At 43.7% G+C, this 20,738-nt stretch overlaps 1 protein-coding gene across 5 annotated transcripts in view; it reads right to left on the bottom strand.

Annotated features, from left to right (window-relative positions):
* LOC137525094 (histamine N-methyltransferase B-like) overlaps positions 1 to 20,738 on the bottom strand; it is a 431,596-nt gene that overhangs the window by 239,868 nt on the left and 170,990 nt on the right. The window lies entirely within an intron of this gene.

The raw sequence follows: 20,738 nt of genomic DNA, 5'->3' as shown, positions 1-20,738 counted from the left end.
GTGGAATGTCTTTTTACTAAGAGTTTTGAAGCCAGTAGAAAAGATCTCTGGTCTCCCAGAGTTCTGTATAAAAACAGCCTAAGCAATAGGCTGTTTGCTTCAAGACCAGACACAGAACATTTACAGTATATCATTTTTTTATCTTGGTGGACTGAAAGCGCCAGAGCTGCAGCCACTATGGCGCGCTCTATAGGCAGTAGCCGTGTTAGGGAGTATTGCCTAAGGTCTCCTACTGAATAGGTACACTCTCCAGTCACCTTTAAGTTGTTACGGTTCCTCTTTAATGTTATTTTTGCGGGAGGGTTATCACCTCATTTCCTGTACCTAGCTACACCCATGAAATGCACAGGAAGTGATCTGCGCATATAGATTTACTCACACTTTTCAGGTTGCAAGCAGATTGCAACCACCAATTTTGGCATATGGTGGGATTTCCATCACAGCTCGGGTATAAGAAGGTCCTAACAGGTCGCACTCCTGGCTATGAGCCAAGTCCCCGAGAGGAGACAGAGCTGATAAAAACAACACACTTCAATGGAGTTGTAAATGATTATGGGAAAAGGGTGGGGGTGCCCTCTTGGAGTATCTCGTATAGTTCTCTACTCAATCATTAGGTACTTGCTTTTGGGTATCATTACCTGAGGAAGTGGGTAAAGCCAGCGAAACACGTTGTCATACCCTTATTTTTTTTGGTATAAATAAATCGACTAGTTTAACCACTTCCCCTCCCCCGGGACAAGTAACTATGTCCCTTCAAAATGCCATAACTCTGTACAGGGACGTAGCTACTACGTCCCTTCAAATGACTAGACAAGCAACTGATAACAGGTGGTTTGCCTGATCCAACCGGCAGATCAACTGATCAACTATCGTGCAGGTTGGCCACGTTTGTAGAAGTAGTTTGAAGGACTTAACATTTTTTGGAATGCGGATATGGTGTGCACGCGGTATTTAACCATTTAACCTTCCTGGACGTAAAAGTTACGTCCAGGAGGCCATGTGCGCTCCCACGCACTCCCGCGGCCGAACACGCGCATGCACACGTGCCCCCGCCTCGCGGTTCGTTAGCCAGGGAATCAGTGAATCGGTCCATGGTGCCCAATCACTGATTCCTCTCCCCCGCAGAAAAAGCAACAGCTTCTCTCAGACGCTTCGCTTTTTCTGCTTCCTACGCCCCTGTAAGCGTACATGTTACCCTTAGAGTGACGTCACGTAAACAAACTCATGGCTGCCATCTTGTGGCCAAAAAGAAAAAGTATACCTAAATGTAAAACAAATATAAAAATACACATGTATTTACATTTAAAAATTACAATTCACATCTCACCCTCCCAAAAATACCCACATAAAATGTTTAATAAAAACAAACAAACAAACAAACAAACATTACAATAAAAAAAAAAACACGTAAATATTTACCTAAGGGTCTAAACTTTTTAAATATCAATGTAAAGATGAAATATTTCTATTTTTTTTTAATTATAAGCTTGTAAATAGTGATGGATGCAAAACGGAAAAAATGCACTTTCAGGCCTAGTGCACACCGGAGTGTTTCCGCTGCGGTTTGCGATCCGCTTGCGGGTGCGGATCTGCTAGGGTAATGTATTTCAATGGGCTGGTGCACACCAGAGCGGGAGGCGTTTTGTAGAAACGCATACTCCCGGGCTGCTGCAGATTTTGGATTGCGGATGCGTTTCTGCCTTAATGTTAAGTATAGGAAAAACGCAAACCGCTCTGAAACACGGCACTTCAGAGCGGTTTGCCAGGCGTTTTTTGTTACAGTAGCTGTTCAGTAACAGCTTTACTGTAACAATACATGAAATCTACTACACCAAAAACGCTTCCCAAAACCGCAAAATGCTAGGTGAAACGCTACATAAAAATAAGAAAAAGCGTTTCAAAATCTGCTAGCATTTTGCGGATCTGCTAGCGTTTTTTGGTGTGCACCAGGCCTCATTTCCAAATAAAATATTGTCGCTATACATTGTGATAGGGACATAATTTAAATGGTGTAATAACCGGGACAAATGGGCAAATACAATACGTGAGTTTTAATTATGGAGGCATGTATTATTTTAAAACTATAATGGCCGAAAACTGAGAAATATTTTTTTTCCCTTTTTTTCTAATTCTTTCTGTTAAAATACATTTACAGTAAAGTGGCTCTTAGCAAAATGTACCCCCCAAAGAAAGCCTAATTGGTGTCGGAAAAAACAAGATATAGATCAGTCCATTGTGATAAGTAGTGATAAAGTTATAGGCTAATGAATGGGAGGTGAACATTGCTCGGATGCATAAAGTGAAAACGACTGAATGCGAAGTGGTTAAATAAGTTGGTTGAGGAGTTGGTCAGCGTGTGTGTACGCATTCAGCGTGCAAACAACAAGTTGTGAGGTTGGTTGTGCATTACGCTGCACGTGTGCGAGTCTTAACCCAAACTGCAATTATGTTTCTGTTTAAGCAATATTATTATCCTTCAAAGATAAACCGTGTCCTACACCTTCCAAGCCCAATTCCCTTCTTCTGACCCCCTCTCCTGGTGTTCACCTTCCCTCTGGAATCCAAGGCTGCTCTCAAAGATCTCCCTAAGGCTCTCTCCACGTTGCATAAAACAATTCTTCCTGTTACCTCACCTCTTATGAAGAAACTCTTTGACAAATGGAAAACTGATATCCCAGATCTAGAACCTCCTGAATGGGAAGAAACTCTGCAAAACACATTTGGTTCCTGTATATCGGCCAGAAATAAAATGATTGCTCTCAAACTTCTTCATAGGGCCTATTTATCCCCAGCTAAACTTCACCATTTTAGCGCCCAAGTCCCCAACTCTTGTACCCGGTGTGGCCAACAAGATGCAGACTTCCTGCATATCCTCTGGAGCCGTCCCCACCTCTCGCTATACTGGTCGGAGATCGGGAAATGGATCCAGAAATTATCCCCGAGGGCCTCCATAACCCCTGACACCAAAGATTATATTCTCTGTGCAATAAACTCCAAAATTACTGCATCACCTAAGCTACTCCTTTTCCATAATTTGTTATTTTATGCCAAAAAAATCATCTTGCATTGGAATCATCCTAGTCCGTCCACAGTTGCGGAATGGTTGTCTTATATAAATGGGGAGCTCCTCATCCTCAAAGAGGTATACGAAAAACGTGGAGCAACGAAGACATTTTCAAACATTTGGTTTCGCTGGTTAGATGTAAATAACATTGATCTCAGCTAAAGTGTAAGATCTCCTTATTGATACAGCCAACCTCATGCTATCCTTTTTGAGGGGGTGGGGGGCTACTCTGTTCTGCTGCAGAAGTATTGTATTGTTGTCTTGTTTATGTTTTATGCCGACTGTTTCGGCATTTATTGTACTATAAAATGTACAAACTCAATAAAATTTGCTTTAAAAAGAAAAAAAAAAAAGATAAACCCTGACCAACTTTCACCCGCCTCAAATGTTTATTTTACAGACATCTGATTTTTCATCTTTCTCATTTCTGTGCCTTCATCAGCGAATTCCTGCCGCTATGATCCTCTCAATGTTAAAACGCACATTTCCACAATGGCCGATACCATATTTACTGCAAGACGCCGCTCTCCCTTCACCGCCGGTTAATGGCCATGCTCTTTAAATCCTATTGAAATGATGACATTATTGATTCAGGGGACAAAAAAAAGAGAACCCCTCCCTCCTGCCATCAGCCTGATGACTTGCTCTGAAAGCATCTTTTATCAGCGCAGCCTGTAATGAGGTTATTAAGGACACAAATGATAGAAACTTGTCACCAAGCAATTTACAACACTGACAAAAACATGTCACTTCATTCGCACTCGTGGCCTCGGCACCCTTCTTGCCGCCGCTGCCGCTTGTAATCAGCCTCAGCAGCCGCTTGATGCTACGTGACAGTTGGCGTGGACGCCTGGGCGACGGGTCGCCTAGATGCGAGCTGGAGACGACGTCCGCGTAATAACAAGGTAGCATCCATACGCTCGGTGGTGGCGGAGCTATCACTCCCTGCAGCCGCTACGCAGTTTGCAAAGACAATTATACACTTTGTTACAACGCTTCGATGGGCGGCACAGCCTCCCCTTCCATCACTGTGTCCCCTTCCTGACACCTCTCAAGGGGCTCCGAGCTGTTGTTACAGTTTATAGTGAAAGAAGTAGTGGCATGATGCTAAGCAGAGAGAGGTTTTTATAACCCCTGATCAGCGTTACATTTGTCTTTAACCAATTGAGGACCGTAGGCTTACACCCCCCCTAGTGATGAGCTATTTTTTACAATTTAGGCCACTGCAGCTTTAAGGGCTCGCTGCAGGGCCGTACAACAAAGCACACAAGTGATATTTGTTTTTTGTTTTTTTATAATAAATTTATACCCCTCCCCCCACCAGCCAATCACAGCCTATAACAGCCAATCGCTCCTGTGCCTCCCAGTACAGTGCTGCCATAGATCAGTCATTCAAGCAGAGATGCGCGCGCAATCTCCTGCAAAACCCCGCCCCAGGACTTCACACCGATTGGCTGCTGCCGCGTTCAACTCCTGGTGCGGTCAGCAAGTAGTTAATGCATCCGGAAATTTGCATACGCAAGCGGCATACAAAGTTTTGCAAGAAGTATGTTTAGACTTGGCTGTCTGTTTTCAAGAGTTCCTTCTTGCCAGAGTGAGACTTTCTTCCCTGGCACAGAGCAGGTCACATGACCCAGCCCATCCTGTGCAGAGAGAGGATAACTCTCTGTGGCCAGCACAGCAAATACAGCTCCTCCCTACTCCAAGTCTAAAGTACTTTTAGTGTAAAATAATGCAAGGCACTCTATTACTGCTGCCATGATCGATGGGTGTTAGTGTTAACTAATCACTCAAGTCCCCTCTCTTGCAGAGTACCTCTCAATGTCCTTTCAGGCTGGTATTGCTCAGGCAGCAGAACCCCACACGGGCAAAAACATCCTGCACTGGGGGTGTGAAATAAAATGGTATAGGGCTTCATCATTGCAGCATCCTAAAAGAGCTCATACATCTAGTGATGTATGCACAGACTGACCAAGAGAGATCGAATCTGACTGGAGAGAGATCTGTTGGCTGCCCATACACCACAGGCAGATTCCAGATCGATTACAGTATGAAATCATTCATTTTTGACGCAATATTATACGACATTAACACTGCGCACCCAATTGACCACATCAGCCCAAGATTTTCCAGCAAATTCAACAAATTTTGGCCTGAAATGGGTTGAATTGTAGATTGGAAATGCTTGTTGTAGCACTAATTTTCATCCTCTTCGATAATAATACATATCGAATCCGAATCGGATGGTTGATCGGCTGAAAAATCTCCAAATGTATGGCCACCTTAAAGTGCTCCTTAAGTCAAGTGAAAAAAATGAGATTTACTCACCTGGGGCTTCCCTCAGCCCCCTGCAGCCGATCGGTGCCCTCGCAGCCCCCGCTCTGATGCTCCAGGACCCGCCGGCGAACACTTCCGGTTTGGCCGTCACCGGCCGACAGGCATGGGAATGCGAGTGATTCTTCGCGTTCCCAGCCTGTATATCGCCCCCTATGCTGCTATTGCGGCCTCCTGGTGGACGGGAACATGTGTTCCCTAAACCAATCAAGGTGCCTGTAAGGGAAGGATCATGGCTTCAATGAGAAGCCAATGACCATTCCTGTAACAACACTGCCTGTGTGCTCCCACTGTGCATGCACGTGCTCCCACCGCACGCATGTGCAGAGACTGACACATCTGTGGTGAACGGGAACATGTGTTCCCTAAACCAATCAATGTGCCTGTAAGGGAAGGATCATGGCTTCAATGAGAAGCCAATGACCATTCCTGTAACAACACTGCCTGTGTGCTCTGAACTCGGTTCAGAGTACACAGAATAAAATGTGTGGAGAGATCTAGAGGTAAAAAAATACACAATTTACACTACATTAATTAAATAAAAATGAACACCATAGTTACCCCCCAAAAAATAACTGTAAAAAAAAAAAAGTGATAGCATTAAAAAAAAAGTGCATAAAAATGCACCTTATTGACTTATGGGCTTTTTTTTTTACTATGTATGGTATGAGGGGTATATTACTGTAATTTTTGCAAATAAGGGCTTGTAATTATTTCTCTGCTACAAAAAACAGAAAAAACACCTTTATTTCCAAATAATATATTGTAGCCATACATTGCACTAGTGACATCATTACAACATTGTTATAACAGACAAATGGGCAAATAAAATGTGTGTAGCAGTAGTATTGTTTATTTTAAAACTATAGGGGATGGAATTGGAGAAATAGTGTATTTTTTCATTTTTTCCAAGTTTTTCACTTTAACCGCTAGGTGACCGCGTCATGCCGATGGGTGTGGCCGCGGCAGCAGCCCCAGGACCGCCTAACGCCAATTGGGCCCGTTTTGCAGGAGATTGCGCGCGGTAATGCGCGCGCATCCCTGCTTGGATGACGGAGCTCCGCCTTCAGCCTCCCAGCGGCGATCGCTGCTAGGAGACTGTTAGATGGTGAAACCGCCGTCTAATTACCCTGTACAGCGCTGCGATCTAAGGCAGCGCTGTACTGGGGACAGTCCCCTCCACAGGCAGGGAAGTGATCGGCTGTCATAGTCTGAAGCCTATGGCAGCTGATCATGGGGATTGGCTGGCGGGGGGAGGGAGGGCGGACCTTCAAAAACAATAAACATAAAAGGGCAACATTTATTACTAAAATAATAACATAAATATTTGTAACAAAAAAAAAAAACATTGGGGGAGCGATCAGACCCCACTAACAGAAAGCTCTGTTGGTGGGGAGTAAGGGGGGGGGGGGGATCACTTGTGTGCTGACAAGTATGGCCCTGCAGCAAGGCTTTAAAGCTGCAGTGGCCTATTAAGTGGAAAATGGCCTGGTCTTTTAGGGGGGGGGGGGGGGGGGGTTAACACTGCGGTCCTCAAGTTGTTAAAATGCATAGAAATTAAGTTAATTACTGAAAACAAATATCACCTCCAAAAACTCTAATTTGTGGCCAAAAAGAACAAGATATAGATCATTTAGGTGTGATAAGTAGTGATGAAGCTATTGGCGAATGAAAGGAAGGAGCGCTGAAATGTGAAAATTGCTCTGGTCCATAAGGGGATAAACCCCTTAGTGGTGAAGTGGTTAATTAAACTCGAGGCACTTTAATGTGTAGATCGACATGGCAAGCACTAGCTTAGCAAATGACTGGTGAAGTGTATGTAAAACTGTTTGCTAGTTTACTTACACAAGGCAAGGATTTTTTGTCTTTACTCCTTTAATTGAATCGGGCCCCCTTGTGTCCAATTAGCAAATCACACTTTTTGCCGTCAGCTGCAGGTCTATGAATGATAACAGCTTAGCACAAACCTCTGCTGTGTGTGCATGTAATACCTGCAAAATATGCTGCAGTGGAGGGGCACTCAGTACAATGTGCACAGCTGAATGACTGTCACTGCGTTCTACCAGATACCTGTCTTATGCTGCCCACACACTGACAAAACAATAGATTTTCTGTTTGATTTTTTTTTAACTTGAATTACCAGAAAATTGAAGATTTGTATTATCTAAAGAAAAAAAACAAGAAAGCGTCAGCTGGACATGTTGTGCTTTATTGCAAGTTAAAGGGAACCTTAACTGAGAGTGATATGGATGTTTCCTGTTAAACAATACCAGTTGCCTGGCAGTCCAGCTGATCTCTGTGACTGCAATAGTGGCTGAATCACACCCTGAAACAAGCATGCAGCTAATCCAGTCTGACTTCAGTCAGAGCACCTGATCTGCATGCTTGTTCAGGGGCTGTGGCTAAAAGTATTAGAGACACAGGATCAGCAGGCGATTTAGGCAACTGGTATTATTTTAAAAGGTAAAATCCATATCCTTCTCCGTTTAGGTTCCCTTTAAGTACTCATTACTGCATATCTGTTTGCTGGGAATACACCATTGCAATCTGCTTTCAAAAAGTTTTTTTATGGGCATCATGGTGGCATAGTGGATAGCACTCTCGCCCTGCAGCACTGGGTTTGAATTTGGGCCAGGGCACTATCTGCAAAGAGTTTGTATGTTCTACCCAAGTCTGCATAGATTTCCTCCGGAACTTTCACCCAGAAATATTGCCTTATGCTGGGAATACACGATTCGTTTTTTTGGGCAGATTTACTCTGATCAATATTCCGATCGTTTTTCCAAATCGATTTTCTGATCGATTTCCATTTACTTCTATGAGAAAATTGATCAGAAAAACAATCAAAATCAGATTGGAATTGTTGGAATTTATCTATCGAGCCATCTATCTGCCGAAAAAATTCATGGTGTATTCCCAGCTTTAGATAATGAACATATCACTATAGCAAGAATTAGATTGTGAGCTCCTCTGAGGAAAGTCATTGATATGACTTGTGATATGTACTCTATAAAGTGCTGCAGATGATGTTAGTGCTGTATAAATAATAATAATAATAAAAAAATTGCAGGACACTAGACTATGACAGGAATTAGATTGTGAGCTCCTCTGAGGACAGTCAGTGACATGACTATGTACTCTGTAATGTGCTGCAGAGGATATCAGTGCTATATAAATACATAATAATAATATGGTGGGACATTAGACTGTGACTATGGTAGGCATTAGAGTGTGAGTTCCTCTGAGGACAGTCAGTGACATGACTATGTACTCTGTAAAGTGCTGCAGAAGATGTCAGTGCTATATAAATACATAATAATAAAGTAGGCAGGGGCATAGCAATAGGGGTTACAGAGGTAGCGACCGCATCGGGACCTTTGGGCCAGGGGGGCCCCAAGGGGCACTCCCTCAACCACAGTATTAGCTCTCTATTGGTCCTGTGCTGGCAATGATCACTTGTATAGATGCTTTGAATGATAATAATCATTAACAAACTGTTCCCCAGCCCGTTCATGTACCTCACAAACTGTGGTTATCCTTGGCAGGTTTTGGTGCGCCATATCAATTGTCATATAAGGAGTGCTTGGGGGGCGCCATGTAAAACTTGCACCGGGGCCCACAGCTCCTTAGCTACGCCACTGATAGTAGGACATTAGACTATGACTATGGTGGGATTAGAGTGTGAGCTCCTCTGAGGACAGTCAGTGACATGACTATGTACTCTGTAATGTGCTGCAGAAGAGGTCAGTGTTATATAAATACATAATAATATTATGGTAGGACAATGCACCATGACTATGGTAGGGATTAGAGTGTGAGCCCCTTTAAGGACAGTCAGTGACATGACTATGTACTCTGTAGTGCTGCAGAAGATGTCAGTGTTATGCTGGAGATACATGGTACGTTTCTGTACCGTGTATCGACCAGCTGATCTGGCCAGCTGATAATATTCAGCTGTCCCGATCATGCCGCTCGACCCGCGCCCGCTCGATTCCTGCCGGCGGACAATGGCAGGGAATCGAGCGGTGATAAGGAAGCGCCGGCGGGAACGAGCGGCAATCGATCCGGACGAGCGGGGATGCGCCGGCATCAAGCCGCTGGCTCGATCCAGCGCATAAAACGAGCCGTGTATGCCCGGCATTACAATATGGTAGGACATTAGACTATGACTATGGTAGGATAAGATTGTGAGCTCCTCTGAGGACAGTCAGTGACATGACTATGTACTCTGTAAGGTGCTGCAGAAGATGTCAGTGCTATATAAATACATAAAAATAATACTATGGTAGGACATTAGACTATGACTATGGTAGGATTGAATTGTGAGCTCCTCAACCATACTAGCTCTCTACCTTGTTTGAGATGTGAGCATTCGCTGGCTTTCTCTGAGTTTTGAGCGGAGGTCCCTTTACATTTTTGCTCTATATGTATGTATGTATTTGTGTGACCCACAAACATCACATAGAAAGGAGGTTTATAGAACATCAGTGCATTATTTACAGTACAACAACAAAATGCATTCAGATAGAATTCTGTTACAGAGCTGAAATATGTGTATGTCACGTCAGTCCTAATAATCCCTCTGTGTGCCTCTCTGTGTGGAAATTCTAATAACAATGACATGTATGGGAAAGCAAAGGTCACTGGGAGATGTATGAGGGAGAATATTATAAGTGAAGGTCAGTTGTTATATGAAATTATATATATATATATATATATATGTGTGTATTTATATAGTGCCGACATATAACGCAGGGCTGTGCAGAGTATTTTGTCTTGTCACTAACTGTCCCTCAGAGGCGCTCACAATCTAGTCCCTACCATAGTCATATACCTATGTATGTATCTTGTAATGTATGTATCGTAGTCTAGGGACAATTTAGGGGGAAGCCAATTAACTTATCAGTTTATTTTTTTGGATGTAGAAGGAAACCTGAAATACTCACCGAGCCTCCAGCGAGGTCTAGCAGCCTTCCTGTACCTCCTCACAGGGCTACGAGCGGCTTTCTTGCCTCCCCCGTGCGCGCAGGCCGGCGTGTCACCTGACTCGCATCGGGTCAGGTGACACACCAGCTTTTATACACGGATGCTGGAAGCCGCTAGGAGCCGTAATGAGGTGCAGGAAGTCTGCTAGACATCACTGGAGGCTCGGTAAGCATTATACAGGCTGCCAGCACCCACAAAAAGGCCCCCGTTATCCATCAGACATGCCGGTAAGTTGAGGCTTCCAGTTGCCTGACTTCCTGATAACGGGGACTCTGCTGTATGTACTATATACAGTATATATAATTTTCCCCTGTGAGCGTGCATAACCACGCCCACCTCTAGCACAGTTAAGCATATAAATGAGCGGATTGCACATGTTCAGAGAGTTCATTTGGTAGCTAGCCTAGTGAAAGGTGAGGTGTTTTTAATTTCCTTTTGGGCCCATTCACACTTGCAAAACGCGAAACGCCAGCGCTCGATCGCGCTTAGTGCTTCTATAGCACTAAACGCGATCGCCAGGAAATTGCCTGAAAAAGGTGCAGGATACAAAATTGCATTTGGCGATTTGCGCTAATCGCCGGCAATTAACGCAAATCGCCCAAGTGAGAACGGGCCCATAGGGTATTATGGCACTAGCGCTTTAAAAAGCGCTAGCGCTCGAACGTTTTGCCGAAATCGCCGGCAAAATGCTCAGATGTGAACGTGGCCTTTCTCCCATTTAGTTGACTCTTGGGTTTTTGGATTAGTTCCCACTAGACTGCTAATACAAACTGGCATTTTGCCTGGTTAGAGTAGGACTCACCAGATTGGGGACACTTTGGAACAGTTGGTGAGCTTAAAGAGAAACTCAGACCAAGAATTGAACTTTATCCCAATCAGTAGCTGATACTCCCTTTTACATGAGAAATCTATTCCTTTTCACAAACAGAACATCAGGGGGCGCTGTATGACCGTTATTGTGGTAAAACCCCTCCCACAAAGAAATTCTGATTACGTACTCTTGGCAGTTTCCTGTCTGTGAACCTTGCTGCATTGTGGGATATATATATACACACACACACACACACACACACACACACACACACACACACACACACACACACACTCTCTTGCAAAAGTGGTAATACCTCTGATATTTTTGCAAATATTTTATTATATCTTTTAATGGGACAAAATTTGTTGTACACCCCTAATTGCGAAATGTAAAAATTCGGCCCTATTAGACATTTTCCCTTCCTGGGGTCATGTGACTCGTCAGTGTTACAAGGTTAGTACACGGTGTTCCCTGTCTGGCTACCAGCCAATGAGGAAGTGACACGTGCTTGCCGTCACTTCCTGCATCGGGTATACGGAAGTGCACGGAAGCGTATTGTTAAAATATGCGCATGCACGCCACAACATCGCAATGCCAACATCTTTAAAATCCCTGCGTCCCCATAGAGTACCATGACTTCCGGTCCAACGTAGAGCATCGCAAGTACGTGCGTTAACGTAGATTTGTCCTAGCGTCAGGGATGCTGCAAAATTGTCCTAGCGTCAGGGATGCGGCAAAAACGTCACTTCCGTTGCATCGCGCCATACCGTGCCATTATGAAAGTCTCCATAGACTTTCATTGCCCGGCGGTGGTGTGCAGAAAAATAATGTACTGCACCGCCCCAGTGTGAGAACGGCATTGAAACTGAACTGCAGCATGGTGGCCAATACCATACATTGCTTAAACAAGACATGTCCCATTCAGAACAGGCACCATGGTCGCCTAAAGACGTTGAGTGCACGTACTTGGCATCATGTCTTTTGCAAATAGACGTGAGCGTGCTGGGAGCATTACTCCAGAGGTTGAAGGGCGGGACGATTGTTTCACTCGTCAGTGCTAAGATCATACGCAACATGCTGCATTTAAATTGTTCTGCATGGCTGCCATCCCAGAAGGAAGTCTCTTCTAAAGATGATGCACAAGAAAGCCTGCAACCAGTTTGCTGAAGAAGACAAGCAGACTAAGCACATGGATTACTGGAACCATGTGTCCTGTGGTCTGATGATACCAAGATAAATTTATTTGATGTCAAACCCATGTGGTGACAACCAGGTGAGGAGTACAAAAGGCAAGTGTGTCTTGACTACAGTCAAATGCAAAGATTGTGAGTGAGCACACCAATCACCATGAGTTGGGTGCTTGATATGGTGGCATAGGCAATGCCACAGTAAAAGTCAATAGTTCAGTATATCAGCACACCGGTTTCTTCAATCACGCTCTTTATTGAGCCATTGTTATCCACAGAAGATAGCCGACAATTGTTTCGGGAGCCACGCCTTGATAAAGGGGGACCCTGCGTGGCCCCCGAAACAATTCTCGGATATCTTCTGTGGATAACAGTGGCTCAACAAAGAACGTGATTGAAGAAAATGGTGTGCTGATATACTGAACTATTGACTACAGTCAAGCATGATGGTGGAAGTGTCATGGTTTGGGACTGCATGAGTGGCGCTGGCACTGGAAGCCACTGTTCATTGAAGGAACCGTGAATGCCAACATGGATTGTGACATAATGAAACAGAATGAGTATGATGCCCTCCCTGCAGGAAACATGATAATGACCTCAAACACACCTCCAAGAAGACCATTGCCTTGCTGGAGCAGCTGAGGGTGCTGGACTGGCCAAGCATGTCTACAGATCCAAACACTATTTCAATCTAGAGACTGTGGGCTAAAATTTGCAGGCTCCACTCCCTGGAATCTCAGTAGGGGGTTAACTCCCCCATTTTCCAGGTTGAGAGGATCCTTATTTCTTATTAATCCATTCCCATAATCTCTCAATAATATCATAGAAAGGTACACTTTAAACTTCAAATATTCATTTCCAAGAAATTACTCCAGAAGTCGCAATTGTGTCAATATTATTTGCCACAGATTTATTTTTAGTAAGTATAATTTTTATCAAGTTGAAGATGGTTTAAATATCCCATACACAACATTTAATAATTTGTTATAATTTTATAATTTTCGTAGTTTTTTATACTTCAGTAAGATTTGTCATCATTTTTACTATTTTTATGTAAATATGGGTTCTTTTCCACATTTATAGATAGGTTACATGCCTGGGTGTGTTGAACGCGTTTATAGCACGTTTTTCGCACCTATTGGCGTTTTTCAAGCGTTTTCGTTTTTTTACGCGTTTTTGCGCGTTTTGCGCATTTTCGCGCAACTTTGAGGTTTTCTGAATCCTAACGCAAAATTTCGCATGGTAGCATTATATTTACGCATCTTGATGCGGATTTTGCATCTTTATGCGGATTTTATGCGAATTTATGCGGATTTATAATTTTGCAGTATTATTGAATTTTTTTTTTTTCAATTTCTTCTTTACTCTATAACATGATTATAAGATGCAAATTTATTTCACAGTTATATTTAACTTATAACAAGCTGGTTGTACAACTGAGCTATATTTTTCTAGTGAAATGTATATGCTTATGTGGAGAACTTCTTATATATTGTTTATTTGTTATTTGTTATATATATATTATATACTATGCCATTGGATACTTACATAACTTGTATGCTGAAAAATTTTTCAATAAAAATTATTGTGAAAGATCCAAACACTATTGAGTATCAGTGGGGCATTCTTAACCAGAAGGTGGAGGAGGTGGAGGTGTGCAAGGTTTCTATTATCCACCAGATTTGTCGCTGAGGAGTGCAAGCACATTTCAGTTGCAACCTGTGAAGTTCAGGTGAATTCCATGCCCAAGAGAGTTAAGGCAGCGCTTGGAAAACAACGGTGGGCACTCAAAAATATTGACACAGCAGAATCTTTCCCATTTTTCACCTATGGGTGTACTCATTTTTGTTGCCAGCGGTTTCAACATTAATGTTATTTTGAAGGGACAAAACATTTATACTGTTAGACAGGTTGTATACTGACTACCTTATATTGCATCAAAGTGTCATACCTTTAGAGCCAGTTCACACTTGCTTAAAAATGTACACGTTCAGGATGTTTTTTCAAGGTCTGCTTGGTGCAGGAAGTGGATCCTAATGTTAAAAATAGGACCGACTTCCACTTCTTAAAAAAAAATAAAAAATGGATCCACTTGCCGCATTGAGCTAAGCGGAATGCAGAGACTGAACTTTGAACATTTTTCCGGACCGGACAAAGTATGCAATGAAAGCCTATGAGAATGGACAGTGTCCGTTCTCACTAGGCTAATGGCGCATCCGCTTCGCCCATTTCGATCACCGCCGTGACATAATTCTCATGTGTCCCACCTCCACTCGCTAAGGGTACACAGCCCGTGGCCGACATAAGCATGGGGATCTCCACTGGGCTGCAAAAGACCAATGGGAATCCTCAGCAACAGGGAGGTTTCTTATTAGTTCATGGTGGACCAATGAAAATTCTTCCTGTTGCTAGGGAAAATTTGTCTATTATCTCCTGTCCGTCCCTACCAGCCTCCAAGCTGTGTACTGAGGGCCAAATCGGTGGGCGGCAGGACACATGAGTGGTAATACATACGGGCAGATGCAACACAGGACACGTGATGGAAGCGGAAATGGCTGCAAACGGCCGCAAAGCAGACAGAACTACCGTATCCGTTTTGCATCCGCTCTAGTGTGAACCGGCCCTAAGTATTGTCCTATTAAAAGATATAGTAAAATATTTACAAAAATGTGAGTGTCATGATCGCTGCTGCAGCAGGTATTGCTGGAAGTAGTAGTGCTGCAGCTCAGGCAGTTCTGATCTCTTTCCATGCAAGCTGCATAGCTTTGTCTGCCTTTCCCTGCTGTTAGCTTGTGACTGATTATCATTCACCTGTGTGGGAATCTGCATGTCTGCTCCCATTGGATGACCTCAGTATAAAGATCTGCTTCCTGCAGGACTCCTCGGGTTTTCATAGCTTCAGTTTAAGCCTGTCTTGCTGTCGCTTCAGCCCCCGATCGTGTTTCTTGTTCTAAAGATACTTTGCTGGTTTTGCATCATATATTGGTTCATTGCCCATATATATGCATACCAGCACGTTTATTAATTTCCTTGTATTCGTGTTACGTTGATACATCAGTGACGCTGATATATACGTACACGAACTGTTTATATCCTGTGTTCAGTTAGTCAGTTCCAGCACGTTTTGGTGGTTGCGCGTATCGTGATCACCCGTGCTGAGCTAGTTATCCTGTTCCTGGTCCTGTTTGTGGATTGCGTTCATCTCTGCGAGGAGATAACGAATCCTTCTGAATCCTGTCCTGTTACAGTTTGTGGATTGCGTTCATCTCTGCGAAGAGATAGCGAATCCTTCTGAGTCCTGTTCCCTGTATCGTTCCAGTCCTAAGTCAGTGTTCCTGCTTATGTCATATATCGGTTCATTGCCGATATATACATATGTTAGTCAGACGTTACAAATAGTTTCATTGATAGCTGTAATTGTAATACGCTAGGAAATCATACTTATTGTATATTTATCTGTGTTACGTTCATCTATCTTGATCCTGCTATTTCCTGACTATCCTGTCCTGTCTTTGTGAGGCACTCCATCGCCGCAACGCATTGGCTGCCTCATTCCAGTCTGTCTTGTTGTGGACGCTTGCTGTCACTAAGTAGCGGCTAGCTAGCAAGCGTTCATTCTGTCTACCTGTCCTGATCTCCTCAGTTCTGGTTTATGCGCTCAGCGCTACTTTGCGCTGAGACGTTATAGCGAAAGCATTGTTTGTGGCTGTCGGATCTGCACCGGCTCTGTGCGCCACAATCTCCTTTTGGAGTCAGTCCTCCCCTCCACTATACTAGGGATAGCCTGTTTCCTTGTGCTAGTGTGTGTACCTCCTCCACGTCAGCTCATGCGTTGCATGCTGACTGTGGAGAATACACCACCAAGCCTTACATTATGAAAATCCCATTACCAATCCCTATTGTGGGGGGGATTTCCAGAAACTATGACACTGTTTGTCAGGGGTCCTGCTCCTTTAAAAAATTTGAAAAGCTTGGTCCTGAAGTTACAGACAAATTTATATCAGAATTGGTTAAAGTTTTGGCCAATCCCGACTTTCGGGCTTCTGCAATTTCTACCTGGTCTGATTGGATCGTTTGTGCTGTTTTTAAGGGCAAACTTTTTGATTGGGCAATCGATGTCTTAGATCACACTCAGTTTAGACAAAGTCCTTTGCAATTTATAGCTTTTGTAATTCACAATTGGTTGCGCATAGATCCATTGCCTTTTCCTCTTAATGAACTCCTGGCAGCAGGCCAATCAGCTGCTCCTTCAATTGCTTGCAAAAATGATCAGCAAGCAGAAAGTGTTACTGATAATTTTCCTGCAGCCTTGAATAAATCATCAAAAACAGCAAGGTCAAAGGCAAAACGCAAACGTTCTAAGAAACGTGTCCGATCTGCAGAGTCGTTATCCTTAGCGACTGAGACCTATAATGAGATTCTGCCATTAACAGATAATGAAATGCAATTGTCTTTCAGGGGAGTTAAATGGACTTATGAAACTACTAATGAACTTTCATCACTGGCTAGGGAAAATAAAGATTTTTGTTTAAAAGAATTATCTGAGTATGATTATGAGGAGATATTACAGAGTATTGAACAAATCAACTTATTTGTGAAGCAAGGAAACTTTGCATACACTACAGTTCAACACTTGCTACAGGTATTGGAGATTCTTAAGAATAAGGAATCTGCCAATCACCTGCTAATTAACCCAATATATGTCCCTGCCACAATCATATCTGCAAACTATGATCTGCCTGTTAAAGTGAACCTCCGGACTAAAAATTGACTCAGCAGCACTGAAAACGCCTGGTGTTTCTTTAACAGTTTTACAGCATCAGACCTTTGTTTCTCTTATACAAGCCTCATTTTTAGCTGCACAGAAGAAAACTGCCCGGGCTTTTTTCCCCTGATGCTGTGCAAAGCATGATGGGATTTCTGATGTTGTTGTTCTCCTTCTGCTGTTTTGGTGCAATTTTTTTTTTTTTTTACATTTTAATTTGACATTTGAAGCCTAGCGCATGCAGATAGGAGGGGTTATCAGGACACAGGACAGTTGGAACTGTGTCTCCTGCTCCTTGTCACCTCCTTTCAACCAAAAAGATGGCTGCTCCCATGACAAAGATGGCAGCCTCCATGAATCACAAACATTTGCCTGTTCTTTTAAAACAGGGTGGGTAAGAGATTATATTACCTATCTATTCTAATTAACATAACTAATGTAACTTAATGACAGTATGTTTGTTTAGGCTGAAGTTCCCCTTTAAGTATGCTTGGAATCCTCCATTTGAGAAAGGAGAGATGGAAGCTCTGGTCAATGAATGGAAGAATGATTCAAGTTCATTTTGTCAATTTTACAGTGCAAAAAGTGAATTAGTATTGAATGGTGATTCAGATGCGCAAACATTGTGTTTTGATCTTCCTGTTTCTACACCTCACTCTAGTTTCGTGAATAACTCAGAGCGTCTGCTATGTGAATCCGAAATCGCAGAATTATTACCGTGTTCAGAAAATGTTCCAGTAAATTTGCCCTGTACCATGAATTGTGCAGTAGATCTCTCCAATGAAACTCAGGTCACAGAATCATTATGCTGTCCAGCAGGTGCTTCCATGGTTTTGCCCTGCAATATGGACTGTTCAGTGATCCTGTCCAGTGAAGCTGTGGTCGCAGAGTCTTATGCTTCACCCAGTACTTTGGATACTTCAAACCCTCTAGCAGAGGAGTCTGAGGCACTGCTTACCTCAGTTGGTGTTGCAGTAATATTCACTTGTCTAGCAGCTGTTTTGGAATTACAGTCTGCTCTAATAAAACTTGATGAATTTCTGCCCAGCGAAGCAGAAGCTATTGAAATATTGTCCTCGTCAGCAAGTGTGTTAGATACCTTGCCCTGTACACAGTCTGATTTAACCAATGTTGTTGAGTCCCTCTCCAGTGTTGTAACAGTCGAGGAACTCCAGCCCTGTCCTCTGAATGTTTCAAAAGTTTTGCCCTGTAACATGGATAATTCTGATTCTCTGGTCAAAATAATAGAAATCTCAGAATTTCAGTCCGTTCTAATGAGTGTTCCTGAAACCCAGCCCTGTATCCTGAAAGATTCTGGTTCTCTGGCCGCTGTGGCAGAGGTTCCAGAGTCCCCTTCCTGTCCAGGGAATTCCTCAGTTTTGCCTAGTCCAGTGGGGGCTGCTGCAATACTGACTTGTTCTGCAGCGCCTCATGAGCTCCAATCCAGTGTATTAGATGAGTCTCTGTCCAGTCCAGAGGTAGTTGTGGAGTCCCTATCTGGTTCAGTGCATACATCAGAAGATTTGTCCTGTCTTGTTAGTGCCCCTGAATCTGATTTGTTACTGACTTTGCTGGAATCAGCGACATCTAAGTCTGATCCTGCATTCTCGTGTAAAAGTCCAGTAGTTGCGAAGTCTAGTCATGATGATTTTTTTTTGGCCAGTCCTGGTTTTGGTCCTGTCTTGGCTGACCCTGAGGCTCACAGTTCCTTGACATGCCCAGAGGTTTCTCTTGTGCCGGTGTGCCCAGATGTTCTTTGTGTGCCAGAATGCCCAAGTGTGTCTAAGGTGTTAGCGTGCTCTGATGCTTCCTTAGTGGGAACATGTTCTGATGTTGCCAGTCTGCCTGCATGCCCAGAGATGGTTCTGGTCGCTGAAAGCCCTGATCTTGATGTTTGTCCTTGTGGCCCTGACTCGGGAATTGCCCTAGGTTCCATAGGGGTTCTTGATAGTTCTCCATGTGAGCCTAAGGGGCGTTCTGACCTATGGGGATCTCTTTGGAGCTTCAAGGTGTTCTGGGAGGTCTCTGAGGAAACTTGTCCTGGTGCCTTGGACTGGTTCAACAGTGGGTTTTGTGTTGGTAAAGACAGTCCCAGTGGGCATTGCAAAGGCTTTGGCGTTTTTGAACAGTTCCTGGAAGGCGGTGGGTATCGCTCAGGGAGTTTCGGAGGGCTTCTTCTGGAAATCATGGTTCTGATGGGTGTCACACTGGGGCTTGTAGTACTGATGGGCATGGTTCTGTAGGTTCTGGTTCTGATGGGTCCAGTCTTGTGGGGACTGATTCTGGAATTTGGTCTTGCCGGGCTGTCCCGGTCATCATGAATATTCAGTCAGACTGTTTTGTTGGGAATTTCAGTTTGGAAAAGCGTCTGGAATCCGCTTTTAAGGGCGGGGGTACTGTCATGATCGCTGCTGCAGCTCAGGCAGTTCTGATCTCTTTCCATGCAAGCTGCATAGCTTTGTCTGCCTTTCCCTGCTGTCAGCTTGTGACTGATTATCATTCACCTGTGTGGGAATCTGCATGTCTGCTCCCATTGGATGACCTCAGTATAAAGATCTGCTTTCTGCAGGACTCCTCGGGTTTTCATAGCTTCAGTTTAAGCCTGTCTTGCTGTCGCTTCAGCCCCCGATCGTGTTTCTTGTTCTAAAGATACTTTGCTGGTTTTGCATCATATATTGGTTCATTGCCCATATATATGCATACCAGCACGTTTATTAATTTCCTTGTATTCGTGTTACGTTGATACATCAGTGACGCTGATATATACGTACACGAACTGTTTATATCCTGTGTTCAGTTAGTCAGTTCCAGCACGTTTTGGTGGTTGTGCGTATCGTGATCACCCGTGCTGAGCTAGTTATCCTGTTCCTGGTCCTGTTTGTGGATTGCGTTCATCTCTGCGAGGAGATAACGAATCCTTCTGAATCCTGTCCTGTTACCGTTTGTGGATTGCGTTCATCTCTGCGAAGAGATAGCGAATCCTTCTGAGTCCTGTTCCCTGTATCGTTCCAGTCCTAAGTCAGTGTTCCTGCTTATGTCATATATCGGTTCATTGCCGATATATACATATGTTAGTCAGACGTTACAAATAGTTTCATTGATAGCTGTAATTGTAATACGCTAGGAAATCATACTTATTGTATATTTATCTGTGTTACGTTCATCTATCTCGATCCTGCTATTTCCTGTCTCTCCTGTCCTGTCTTTGTGAGGCACGCCATCGCCGCAACGTATTGGCTGCCTCATTCCAGTCTGTCTTGTTGTGGACGCTTGCTGTCACTAAGTAGCGGCTAGTTAGCAAGCGTTCATTCTGTCTACCTGTCCTGATCTCCTCAGTTCTGGTTTATGCGCTCAGCGCTACTTTGCGCTGAGACGTTATAGCGAAAGTATTGTTTGTGGCTGTCGGATCTGCACCGGCTCTGTGCGCCACAATCTCCTTTTGGAGTCAGTCCTCCCCTCCACTATACTAGGGATAGCCTGTTTCCTTGTGCTAGTGTGTGTACCTCCTCCACGTCAGCTCATGCGTTGCATGCTGACTGTGGAGAATACACCACCAAGCCTTACAGTGAGATACTGTAAAATACTTGC

This window comes from Hyperolius riggenbachi, chromosome 7 (genome assembly GCF_040937935.1).
Source record: "Hyperolius riggenbachi isolate aHypRig1 chromosome 7, aHypRig1.pri, whole genome shotgun sequence".
Lineage (NCBI taxonomy): Eukaryota > Metazoa > Chordata > Amphibia > Anura > Hyperoliidae > Hyperolius > Hyperolius riggenbachi.
This window is presented reverse-complemented; position numbering and strand designations above follow the sequence as displayed.